Genomic DNA, 12,007 nt, shown 5'->3' on the forward strand with positions numbered 1-12,007 from the left:
AAGCTAGCGTTGCACTGTGTCTCTAATATCTTCTGTAAATTATTTTCTTATCTTTCCTTCTTCCTTGGTTACTTTTGAGCGTGTATATAATAGGAATAAATTTAGTAGTATTGCCAACCTTTTTGTCTTCTTCTTCTTCTTCACATCCGTGTCGCCTTTGTCTTTTCCCTATTGAATATCTGTGGCGCGATCCGGCCAACGTTCGGGAATCGGGTTAGTCGGGGTAACTGTTCGGCCGCGGTGCCATCCGCTCGGCAAATCAACATCCATATCCACGGTCCGTAGCAATTGGTGTCGGGAGCGGGGTTGGACCTGAAGCGCGCTTAACGCGCTCAAAATTACAAGCTGCTGAAATTTGATTTGTTTTAAAGAAAAACCCGTATTTTGAAATCGCGCCATGGCTAGTCAAGGCGATCGGATGCCGGTGGGGGAACTAGAAGAGGGGTTTGGAGTAACCCAGGATCAGAGGGAGGAGAACAATGAGGAGGTGGTTGAGGAGGTTTCAGGCGTGCAAAATGGCGCCTCGCACATGGCTACGGCGGCCGCACCCGCTGCACAAGTGGGAGGGATGGCCCAAATGCAGGCCCTCATGGAGCAATTTATGACGCAAATGCAGGCGTCCCTCAAGCTGCAGAGGGGCCTAATTAAAGAAATGAGGGACGAAAGGAGGGCTCGGAGAGAAAAATTGGGAAATCTAATTGAAGGGTGTTGTAATAGAATAAAAGGGGACGAATTGAAGGACATAACTACCCAGGCCAAAGAAGTAAATGAGGGACTGGTGAGGGACAGAGTCGCATATGAAGTAAGGGAAGCGGAGAGGGACAGAGACTGCGGGTTGAGCGAGCAGGTCCCAAGGGTGCACGAGGAGGTAACGCGGGTCGAGGAGCACTGGTTGAACGAAGTTGAGAAAAGCACGGGTAACTGGACCGGGGTAGAAATCGCAACCCGGGGAAAAGGGCAGCCGGCGACCGTTGAGGTAGAAGAGGCAATTTTAATAAAGCCAGCGGTCGTCGTGATGAATAAAGAAAAAGAAGTGCTGGGAATTAAAATTGAAGAGATGACGGAGGTAGCCCGGGAATTGCAGGGAGAAATGGAAAATGTGCAAAGTCCCTGCTCACATCACGATGCTGTGCTTAATAACACCAATGAAAGTTTGCAGGTGGTGTTGGAGCGAAGGAGGAGGATCCCCCTGGTGAGTCGTGCTGTGTATTGTGCGGGGAGATTTTGCAGGAGGATGTTTGACGACAAGAGAATTGTTGCGCGATTGGGATCGAGGAAGCACCCGGGCGTTGGTGAAGGGTCGCGTGTGAAAAATAAGTGTGCGTCAAGGGGTGAGCGTGTTACGAAGCGCGAGTGTGATACTGAGTGTGAGCGAGAATGCACGTCAGGGTGTACGGAGTGTGACACAGGGAGTGAGAGCAATACGGAGTGTACGTGCAAGGGTGAGTGTGACACGGAGAGTAAGGTGGTGGTGGTGGAACGTGTGCGAGGAAGCACACCTGAGTTGGTCGGGGCGCGGGTGTGGGAGAGCCCATCTGAGTGCGTTAGTGGGTGGATGCAAGGGTGCACGCCCATGGTGAGTGGTACGGAGTACGTACCGAGGGAGAGTGTGCAAGACCGTGCGCGAGGTGTGTTAAGGGAGTGTGCGAACGGCGAATGTGCGCGAGAGGTGTGGTGTGTAACAGGGAGTGCGTTAGTGGAATGGACGGATGGCGTTGGAACGCCGGGTTTTGTGAGTGTCAAAAGGGTCGCGTGTGCGTGTGGGCATGCGAGTAAAGCATCGACATTGAACGGGGCAGCGTTTAGGGCGACGGATAGCCGATGCGAGCACTCGAGGTGCGGTGTGCTTTGTTGGATGCCAGGCCCGGTGTGGATCGATGCTGCGTCGCTTCTCTTCGAAGCGTCGTTGCCGATTCGGGCTTGGCCCCGCCCTGCACGGTCGAGTCCGGGCCTTGTCGGGCGAGGCGACCGGTCCGGTTCAAGGGCGAGTGGGAGGAAGTGGACCGGTGCCCCCTGGCGGGGACGGGGTTCTGACCGGGCGAGCCTCAGCCATCGGGCCCGGGACCGCAAGGTACCGAGCCGCGATGATGCGTGGAACCTCGGCCCGAGCATGCCTCCTCCCCAGAGTCGTGAATGCCGGACGGATCCAACTACAGGCGACCAAACCACCCGAATTAATTGCTCGGCTTTGCGAAGCCGAGTTTTAATGATGTGACGACGCACCGAGGCTCAGATAAAGCGGACTGTGATGAGGGTGATACTGATAGTGTTTTTGGATTCGAAATTTTAGGATAGAAAATTTTTGAGTGGTTGCAATTGGATGAGCCAAATTGGTAGTGGAAGATGCCCGATGTGGTGGAATGGCAACTTTGCCATCTCTCACAGACCGGGGGCAAAGGAGCACTAGTTTTATGGGGTTTAAGGCAGTGAAAACTAGCCCGGGAGGGTTTGGATAATGTGTAGGGACGTAGAGATTGACAATAGGTAACGGTAAGGTTAGGTAGCTGCATTGGACAGGTAGCTGGGGACATAGAGAGGGTAGTTTGGATGATAATGACGTGGTATGTGCTTAGTTTAAAGGGAAGACGGGGAGCACTAAGTTAGCAGGGCACCAGGTAGATTAGATGATGCCGTGTGTATGGTGAACAGGTGTGATTGCACAGGTGTGCAACTGAACAGGTGTATGGAGCAGTGTTTGAGTGAGTGATGGTGATGAGTATTGTGCAGACCAAATGGTCCAGGAAGGAAGGAGGGTGCAGGTGGCACCAGGTGTGATTGCACAGGTGTGCAACAACAGGTGTATGGAGAATGGTCGTGTGAAATACATGGAGTGTGGAATACATGGAGTGTGGAATATATGGAGTATTGGAATGGATGGTCGTGGAGTGAGTATGGGGGAAACTGTGGAGTGGAGTGGATGGTGCAAAGGTGTGAATGGGGGAAGGATGGACCCCCATCACGAATACCCGGGGAGGGTAGTTTAAGTGTTAGGTAGAGGGTACAGGTAAATTGTGGTTGGATATTGGCATCTGTGGTGCGGGTAGTTGCACAGGAGTGTAGTGATGGGTGCATTAGTGTTGTGGAAATGGCTGGGCGTGTAGCCTGTTAGTGTGTGTAGTTGGTTTGGGCACTCCACCACTGTGAGGATGTCGGCCAGGTGAGGCCGCAGGTGGGCTCTGGGAGCCGGTAGTGTTGTTGTGGATGGGGCCCGAGGATCCGGAGGACGGACCCGGGTAGCCCAGTGCCAGAGGGCACCAAGGGGTGACAGGCCCAAGAGGGGCCTTCCCCAATTAGATAGGTTAGGGTGAGGAGCTAGGTAAGCTCGGGTGGCAACTGCAGTGGTGGAGGTGTGCAGGTGGGTGGACCTGCTGGGAGAGCTACATGCCCCAGTCCTGAAATTGTGCAAGGGCACAGGGAGTTGAATCGGGGGAGTGAGACCCCAAATTGAGAAGCACCACAGTTTGGTCAATGGGAATTGGTTTTTTAGAACCCATAGTGTAAGTTGGCCAATGGATTGGCAGGGAAAGACCCCGGGTAGTGTAAAGTGTGTTAAAATCATTTAGAGGATAGTTAGGATGAAGATCTCCTCGCACCATCTACATCCACTCACCTGGGATGACATACCTCCACACCATGCCAGGTTGTTTTAATTATTTTTGATGCAAATGTTTGGATTGTGAGACGCATCATGACGTGGGTGTGACATTGTGCTTCGTTGTTCCATCTCTCCCTCCTTATGAGGATTGATGATGAATTGGGTGATGGCAAATTTTGGATAGAGGGATTGTGGAGACGACGAATTTGGTATAAGGGAAATATGGGGAGACGTGACAGTAGCGCCGAATTTGTAAGGTGTAGATTTTGTAAATATGGGGTAAGGGCAAGGGTAGTGTAGGTGACAGGGGGGTGACGTATGGTAGGGACGAGCTTTCTCACTTCGCTCTCCGTACGCACTTCACCTTGCATTGCCTTGTTTGATGTGTACCCCTGTGACCTTACCCCTCGCTCATCTGTCTTTTCCCCCTTTTGTCTCCCACATGAGGACCTGTGCGCCACTGGGCGCCGAGGGGAGCGTGCATGAGTCCGCCATTGTGCCCCCGGAACTCCCAGAACCAGCTGTCTGCACCGATGCACCACATTATGGACCCCATGTCTGTGGCCGAGCACCACTTATGGACCCCATGGGTTGGGGCATGGCCCCTCTGCTGGAACCGGCCATGAAGGCCCAAAATCTTGCTGGCGGACCTTGATCACAGGGCACCGATGCCCCACAGGTGAACCACACTAGTCGGCCCCTTGTGGGCCATAAATAAAATAAAAATGGACACGTTGGGTGCATTTTAATAGTGCAAATAGGCCGCCAGCAAAGAAGATGACAACATCAGGAAAATAATAATAGCCAGCAGAGGGAGCCGAAGAGCAAGAGACCACCTGCAGGGTTAGGGGTTGTTGGTTTATTTTTATTGATGACAGTGATGACTGTGCACCGATTGGTGCTTGAGGGTGTGTTGGTGCGTTTTGGGTGCTTTCATGGTGCGTCGATGCAGAGCAGACTGTCTCTCCCCCCCCAAAAGACCAATCACAGGTCCTGGGTTAGTTTTGTAAATAAAAGCAGAGCCATTGTAAATAATGCTCCCCACCGTCAGTGTATAGTTTGAAGACCATTCCGCAATTCGGTTAGCTGTGGGCATGAATCTGTTAGGCAGGGTGCAATGGAGCAGCGGGACATATTTATTTATGTTTTAAAGCTGTCGCATTCAGGGTCAGTTTAAAAGTAGAGGGAACTACACCGACGTGTCACACTAAGTTAAAGTTATAGGCCCGGGACGTGCCTAAGAGGAGGAGGGTGCAGTGTTGTGGATATGAGGATTGTGTTTTTTTTGTGTGTTTTTTTATTATTATTGCTTTATTCTGGACCCTCCTCACTCCAGTGTTGTATAAAGGTCAAATGGCGTTCCCGTAGTTAATTCCATAAAGCATACACGTCAGCCAATCATAGATTTCCCCCTTGTTGATAGTTATATCTTTATTATGTGTATTAGGGTAAGGCCTTGTCTTCCATTAAGATGACACTCCATTGCACCAAGTGAAACAAGATAGATTCCCTTTCATTCCCATTCCCAAAATCTCCATTTCCAGCTACATCCCCTCCAAGTCTCCATTGCCAACTGCACTGGGCAGTTTGCCAGGTTTGTTACAGCGGTGGGTTGCTGATTTCGCCCCAAAGCCGCCATTAAGCATGTGCTCAGCTCGGGGAAGAAGGGCGTGCCCGCCCATCGTCATCAAGGGCGGAGCCAGAGGGCCGTGCCGACCAATCAGGGCCGAGGCGAGTTGACCGATGGGCGTGTCCTGAAGGCCGGCAGCTTGATCGCCTGAGGCGCTATAAAAGCGCACGCGCACTAAGCAAGGGGAGTTGTTGAGTGCAGTGGTTGGACCAAGAGACGTTGTTGAGTTGTTGAGTGCAGTGGTTGGACCAAGAGACGTTGTTGAGTTGTTGAGTGCAGTGGTTGGACCAAGAGACGTTGTTGAGTTGTTGAGTGCAGCGGTTGGACCAAGAGACGTTGTTGAGTTGTTGAGTGTGGTGGTTGAGTTGAGTGGTTGGACCAGATGAGCTTTTACAGAAGTGGTCGGACCAGATGAGCTTTTACAGAAGCAGATGAGCTTTGACAAGACGAGAGAGACGAGTCCTGAAAAGAGCGCGCGACGTCCACACAGCAGCAACAACAGCAGCTTGGGGCCTGGACGGCAGTTTTGAGCAGGGCCGCGAAGGAATGGCGGCTGCTAAATGCGCCGATCGTGCTGCAGGATCCGTTGGACCTTCCTCTCCCTCCAGCCATCCACCTCCTGCCTTTCCATCCTTTGTGTACGTGAGTTTGTTCTGTGTGTCTTGTCCCTGGGTATTAATTAAGCTCGTATAAGCTAGCGTTGCACTGTGTCTCTAATATCTTCTGTAAATTATTTTCTTATCTTTCCTTCTTCCTTGGTTACTTTTGAGCGTGTATATAATAGGAATAAATTTAGTAGTATTGCCAACCTTTTTGTCTTCTTCTTCTTCTTCACATCCGTGTCGCCTTTGTCTTTTCCCTATTGAATATCTGTGGCGCGATCCAGCCAACGTTCGGGAATCGGGTTAGTCGGGGTAACTGTTCGGCCGCGGTGCCATCCGCTCGGCAAATCAACATCCTTATCCGCGGTCTCATTCACAATATATATATATATATATATATATATATATATATATATATATATATATATATATGTGTATATATATATATATATATATATATATATATATATATATATATATATATATATATATACATATATATATATATATACATATATATACATATATATATATATACATATATATATATATATACATATATATATATATATACATATATATATATATATATATACTGTATATATATATTCCATTACAAATGACCTTGTATGTTTTTTTTATCATTTGTCTTGCCATATGTAATCCATCACATATCATGAGATGACAGAACCTCGTTAGATTGTGAATTAAACGTCGTTCCATCATTATTTAACCTACGCTCTTTCACCTACCTCATTCTCATCCACCCTCTCTGAAAAAATGTCCACTTCTCCCTTCATTGACCTTTTGACCACACCCCTTCCGACCTCACTGACTACTACAACCACACTCTCTCCTCCTGCCTTGACCAGCTTGCGCCTGTAAAAACCAAAACAGTTTCTTTCACCAATTCTGCTCCCTGGTTTACCCCTGAACTCCGCCTGATGAAAACTCGTGCTCGCCAACTTGAAAGACTCCGCAATAAAACAGGTCTCACAGTTCACTCCCAAGCCTACAAGGATCACCTACAACACTACAAAGATGCCCTCTCCCACGCCCGCTCCGCCTACTACTCTCAAATTATCCACTCTGGCTACGGGAACCCAAAAGCACGCTTCTCGACAATAAACAAACTCCTCCGCCCCCTGGACACCACCACCCAGTCATTCACAGTAGACAACTGCACCTCCTTCCTTTCTTTCTTACAACGCAAAATTGACAACATCTACAACAGCTTGACCACCGCCGCACCCGCTCCCCCTCCCCCCTGTCTCAATTCTCCCCGGTCTCCCCTACTGACCTCTCTGAACTCCTCATAGGAATGAAAACTGCCACCTGCACTCTTGACCCCATCCCCTCCAGCTTTGTCAAGGCCTCCCTCCCTGCTCTCTCTCCACTTATCATTGCAACAATAAACTCCTCCCTGTCTACAGGCATCGTCCCACCATCCCTCAAAATTGCTGCTGTTACCCCCATTCTAAAAAAACCTGGTCTAAACCCTGACACCCTAAATAACTTCAGACCCATCTCCAACCTACCCTTTCTGTCAAAAGTTTTGGAACGCGCTGTAGCCGCTCAACTCAAACATCACCTCCCTGGCAATAACCTGTATGAAACATTCCAATCCGGATTCCGGTCCAACCACAGTACTGAAACTGCTCTCCTCAAAATCACCAACGACCTTCTCCTCTCCTCTGATGCTGGCAACCTCAACATTCTCGTCCTCCTCGACCTCAGCGCTGCCTTTGACACCATCGATCACACCATCCTCCTCACCCGACTTGAATCCACCTTTAACGTTACCGGCACTGCCCTCTCTTGGATTAAATCATACCTCTCTGACAGACGCCAGTTCATCTCCATCAATAACTGCAAATCCCCCACTGCTCCCCTCCCCCAAGGTGTCCCCCAAGGTTCAGTTATTGGCCCCCTCCTCTTCATCCTTTACCTGTCCCCCCTCGGTCACTCACTTAATCCGCCGTCATGGTCTCCAATTCCACTGCTTCGCCGATGACATCCAGCTTTTCATCTCCACCAAGTCCGTCTCCACCGACACCCACTCTATCCTGACAAACTGCATCTCTGAAATAAAATCCTGGCTTCAAATCAACTTCCTCAAACTTAACTGTGATAAATCTGAAATAATCATCATTGGCCCAAAAACGCTCACAAAATCCACCCATAACTTTGCCCTCAACATCGACGGTATCCCAATATCCACCTCCCCTCTCATCCGGAATCTTGGCGTCATCTTTGACCAAACCCTCTCCTTCGACAAATACACTAAACAGATCACAAAGACAGCCTTCTTTCACCTGAAAAACATCGCCCGTCTCCGCTCATCCCTCTCCTCCACGGCTGCAGAAACCCTCATCCACGCCTTCATCACCTCCCGTCTGGACTACTGCAATAGCCTCCTCTATGGTTCACCCTCAACAATCACCAATAAACTCCAATACATTCAGAACTCCGCTGCCCGTCTACTCACCCATTCCCGGACCCGTGACCACATCACCCCCGTCCTTTACAAGCTTCACTGGCTCCCCATCTCCCAGAGAATCCAGTACAAAATCCTCCTCTTGACCTACAAAGCCCTCCATAACCTGGCCCCATCCTACCTGGCTGACCTCCTCTCCAGACACACTCCCACCCACAACCTCCGCTCTGCTGGTACCAACCTCCTGACCCCCCCCCCCCCCCCATCCGGACCAAATTCAGATCCTGGGGGGACAGGGCCTTCTCCATCGCTGCTCCCACCCTCTGGAACTCACTACCTCACACCATCAGAGACTCCTCCTCACTCACCACATTCAAAACATCACTAAAGACCCACCTGTTCAGCACTGCATTCAACATTCAACCCACAGCATTTAACCCCTGACTATCACTTCTCCTTCTCCCTCCTTTTGCTTTAAATATTTCCCTATTGATTCTTGTCTTTTTGCAATTGTTGTTTTCATGTTTTGTTATGCATTATGTTTTGCACTCTGTCAAAGCGCCTTTGGGCTTCATGAAAAGCGCTATACAAAATAAATGAATTATTATTATTATTATTTACTTTTAGCATGGTTCTTAACAAACGGGCACAGAAATGTTGTCAATAATGGGAAGAAAGGGGGAGGGAAGAAAGAGAGAGAGTTGGAGTGAGAGGGGCCAGAGTTGTTCTTGTTGGGATATAAAATGCAACAAAAATAAATAACAAAGTGATGTTTTCTGGGACATACTGTACACCTGAATATTATTTTGGGACACACTTCAACGATATTTTGCCTTGCTGGAGCACACTCAAGTTTTTTATGATAAACATTGTATTAGTTGTAAACACGTGATATTTCATATATTGCAGATTGGTTGTATACACACACACAAAATTGTGACTGTGTGTGACTGTGTGTGTGTGTGTGTGTGTGTGTGTGTGTGTGTTTATGTCGGTTTCATTCATTTCTTTGATTTCTATACAATTCTCTACACCCCTGGCACAATATTCACCCTAGTCTTGTTGTATGTGCTTTGGGTAGCCAGGGTCAGCTCATGGGCACACAAAAATCCTCCACCCCACCCCCACGAGGAAATTGTGTGTGTGTGTGTATGTGTGTATGTGTCGGTGTGTCGGTGTGTCGGTGTGTCGGTGTGTCGGTGTGTGTGTGTGTCGGTGTGTGTGTGTGTGTGTGTGTGTGTGTGTGTGTGTGTGTGTGTGTGTGTGTGTGTGTGTGTGTTGCAGGAGCCTCGAGCAACGATGCAGGTGTAAAGGAGGGCAAATATGGCATGATTGCGGACATGAGAAGGTACACATTTACATGAAGAAGAAGCAGGACATCATGGAGTTATCATTCTTCATGGAAAGCATAACATACATATAAATTGAGGGTGTTATTGATAAAATCGAGTCCATCCTATAGTTGTCTATTTAGCATATTATTAAGATGTAATTGTTTTTTTACATTCTTCTGCAATAGGTGTGAAACCCCAAATTTATCCTTATATCACTTCGGGTTATTTGAAAAAGTGAGTTATTAACTTAATGTTTTGATTACTCCCACAAGGGAGTAATGCATTCCGTCCGAGTGTGTGTGTGTGTGCGTGTGTGTGTTCGTGTGTTTGTGAACAAGATATCTGGAAAAGTTCTGAACGGCTTTGGATGAAGGTTGGTGGGATGATTGCCCTTGGGATAAGGAAGAATTGATTAGTTTTTGGTGAAGCTCAGGATATTATTCCGGATCCAGGAATTTTTTTGGGGATTTTTTTTGGTAATTTTTTTTCTGTTTTACCGCATTAAAGCTTTTATTCTTATTCTTAAATGATGTTTTTCTCCTCCAATTCCAAGATATATCAAAATAAATTCTCTGACAGTTAGGGCCTACTTTCTTTTTCATTTATTGTTTTGGGGAGAGGGGATGTTAAACAAAACCTATTATTCCAACTAAACCCACGGCGGGAGTATGCGCTCCACTGAGTGGCGTTCTAGTTTATTCTTATTATCATTTTCCCCCTCAATACTTTCCTGTTCCAAAAGTGTTATTTTAAAGGCACAAGGTTCGGACTAATTGCTAAAGATTTGTGTATATCAAACCACATTGATATCTCCACCCTGATCAATCAATAAAATATGAATTTACAAAAAAATGTATCGCAAATTACTCGTCCTGCCTTCAATAAACGTTCTTATTTCGAGTAGTTTGTCTGCACAATTCATAATGTCTTGTCAGAAGGAATTTTTTAATTTTGCCTTCGCAAAGATAGATCCATGTCTTACGTTTAGCGTTCAGAATGTTCTCGGAACAGGATACTTACAACTCTCAGAGACACAATTAACATCCTTTTTACTTTTCAATGCAGAGTTTGTGACATAAAGAGCTGATACTCTCAGTCCCACCCCTTTTTGGTGGTACAGATATCTGCAATATGAAAGCTAAATATTCAACGGTTTTTTAAAGATCGCTGCACAAGCCAAGTTACTGAGATGGTTGCCATGACAACATAATATCAGCCAAGCACGGGCGTGGTCTAATCAGGTTGAGATAACGTCATGAGGAAAAGATACCTGCAATATATGAAAGTTATCAGCCTCAGTGTTAGTATTTTTTTATTTTTTTTACATTTCTACTGACATCATACATTTCACTATTTTGTTTATATGATAGGAATTAGGTGTTTGGTCGCTTCTGGGTTTATTCTCTGCTCGAATATAAACTACCACATTGGTGCTTCGCAGATGAGGTGTTGCACACAAACTGCACCGTCCCTAGGATGGATGTTAAGCCGGCTGTCCAATTTTCCAGCATTAGTTGGTGGACGTTAAACATCCCATGATGTGGTTGATGAAGAGTAGGCGAGTTATCGCAGGCATCCTGATCAAATTACATTCAACGTCCCGCCAAAATCACCTTCCTTGAGTGATGCACACTCACAAGGAGAGGCCACTCGTCCAAGATTCATTCTCACCTTAAAGCGTTATGAACACCACAACACTGCCAAGAGTATATGGACCTCCACCACATCAGTAACATCAGGACGACATGATACGTTACATAAGCTTCACATTGATATGTGCTGTTTAACCTATACATGTCTGTTGACACATTGTAAAAACAAGCAGAGTAATCGTGCCTTACGGGCGATCGTGTTCCAATTGCATGCAACACGTTTTTCTGACGAACCTTTATTTGGGCGGTGTATTGGCATCATACTGCTCCCCGATTAAGTGCATAAAGGAAAAAAAATGCCTGCTGTTTATAAATTAAAAGCTACACCTCATTGCACTGGAAAACATGCAGACAGGAATACTGGACTGTAAAGGGTGCAGACTTGTAATACCCTTTCCAGGGGCCGATCCAGGAATTTCAAGACGGGGGGGGGGGGGGATTAAGGGGGGTCTGGGGGTCCTCCACCACTCACCAGGAAATTTTTAACAATTGATCGTCAAACGGCATTTCGTGCGTTCTTGGAAGTTTCTGCAGTTCCTTGTGTTCTTCCCTGTGTTACGTGGTCCCCTCGGTGAATACCTGGTCTCGGTGACCCCCGGACCGTGAGAGGAACTTCGCCAGAAAGCTGTATTATATATGCGCTTTCGCCACGCAATCCATATGAATTTCACCCAAGAGACAACTGACGTTCAAGGATATATTTCAATGGTAATGATACCATACAATTTCAAGGACACAACCACGGAGATTTTCCCCG

The 12,007-nt window shown here is 47.4% G+C and overlaps 1 long non-coding RNA gene across 1 annotated transcript in view; it reads left to right on the forward strand.

Annotated features, from left to right (window-relative positions):
• Window positions 1-10,498, forward strand: part of LOC144891030 (uncharacterized) — a 34,990-nt gene extending 24,492 nt beyond the window's left edge. Inside the window, exon 4 of the long non-coding RNA XR_013622664.1 lies at window positions 9,322-10,498. This is a non-coding gene — a long non-coding RNA (uncharacterized LOC144891030). The remainder of the gene's footprint in view (window positions 1-9,321) is intronic.
• Window positions 10,499-12,007: the final 1,509 nt, after the last annotated feature.

The sequence above is a fragment of the Myxine glutinosa genome, chromosome 2 (genome assembly GCF_964187855.1).
Source record: "Myxine glutinosa chromosome 2, kmMyxGlut1.1, whole genome shotgun sequence".
In the NCBI taxonomy this organism is placed as follows: Eukaryota; Metazoa; Chordata; class Myxini; order Myxiniformes; family Myxinidae; genus Myxine; species Myxine glutinosa.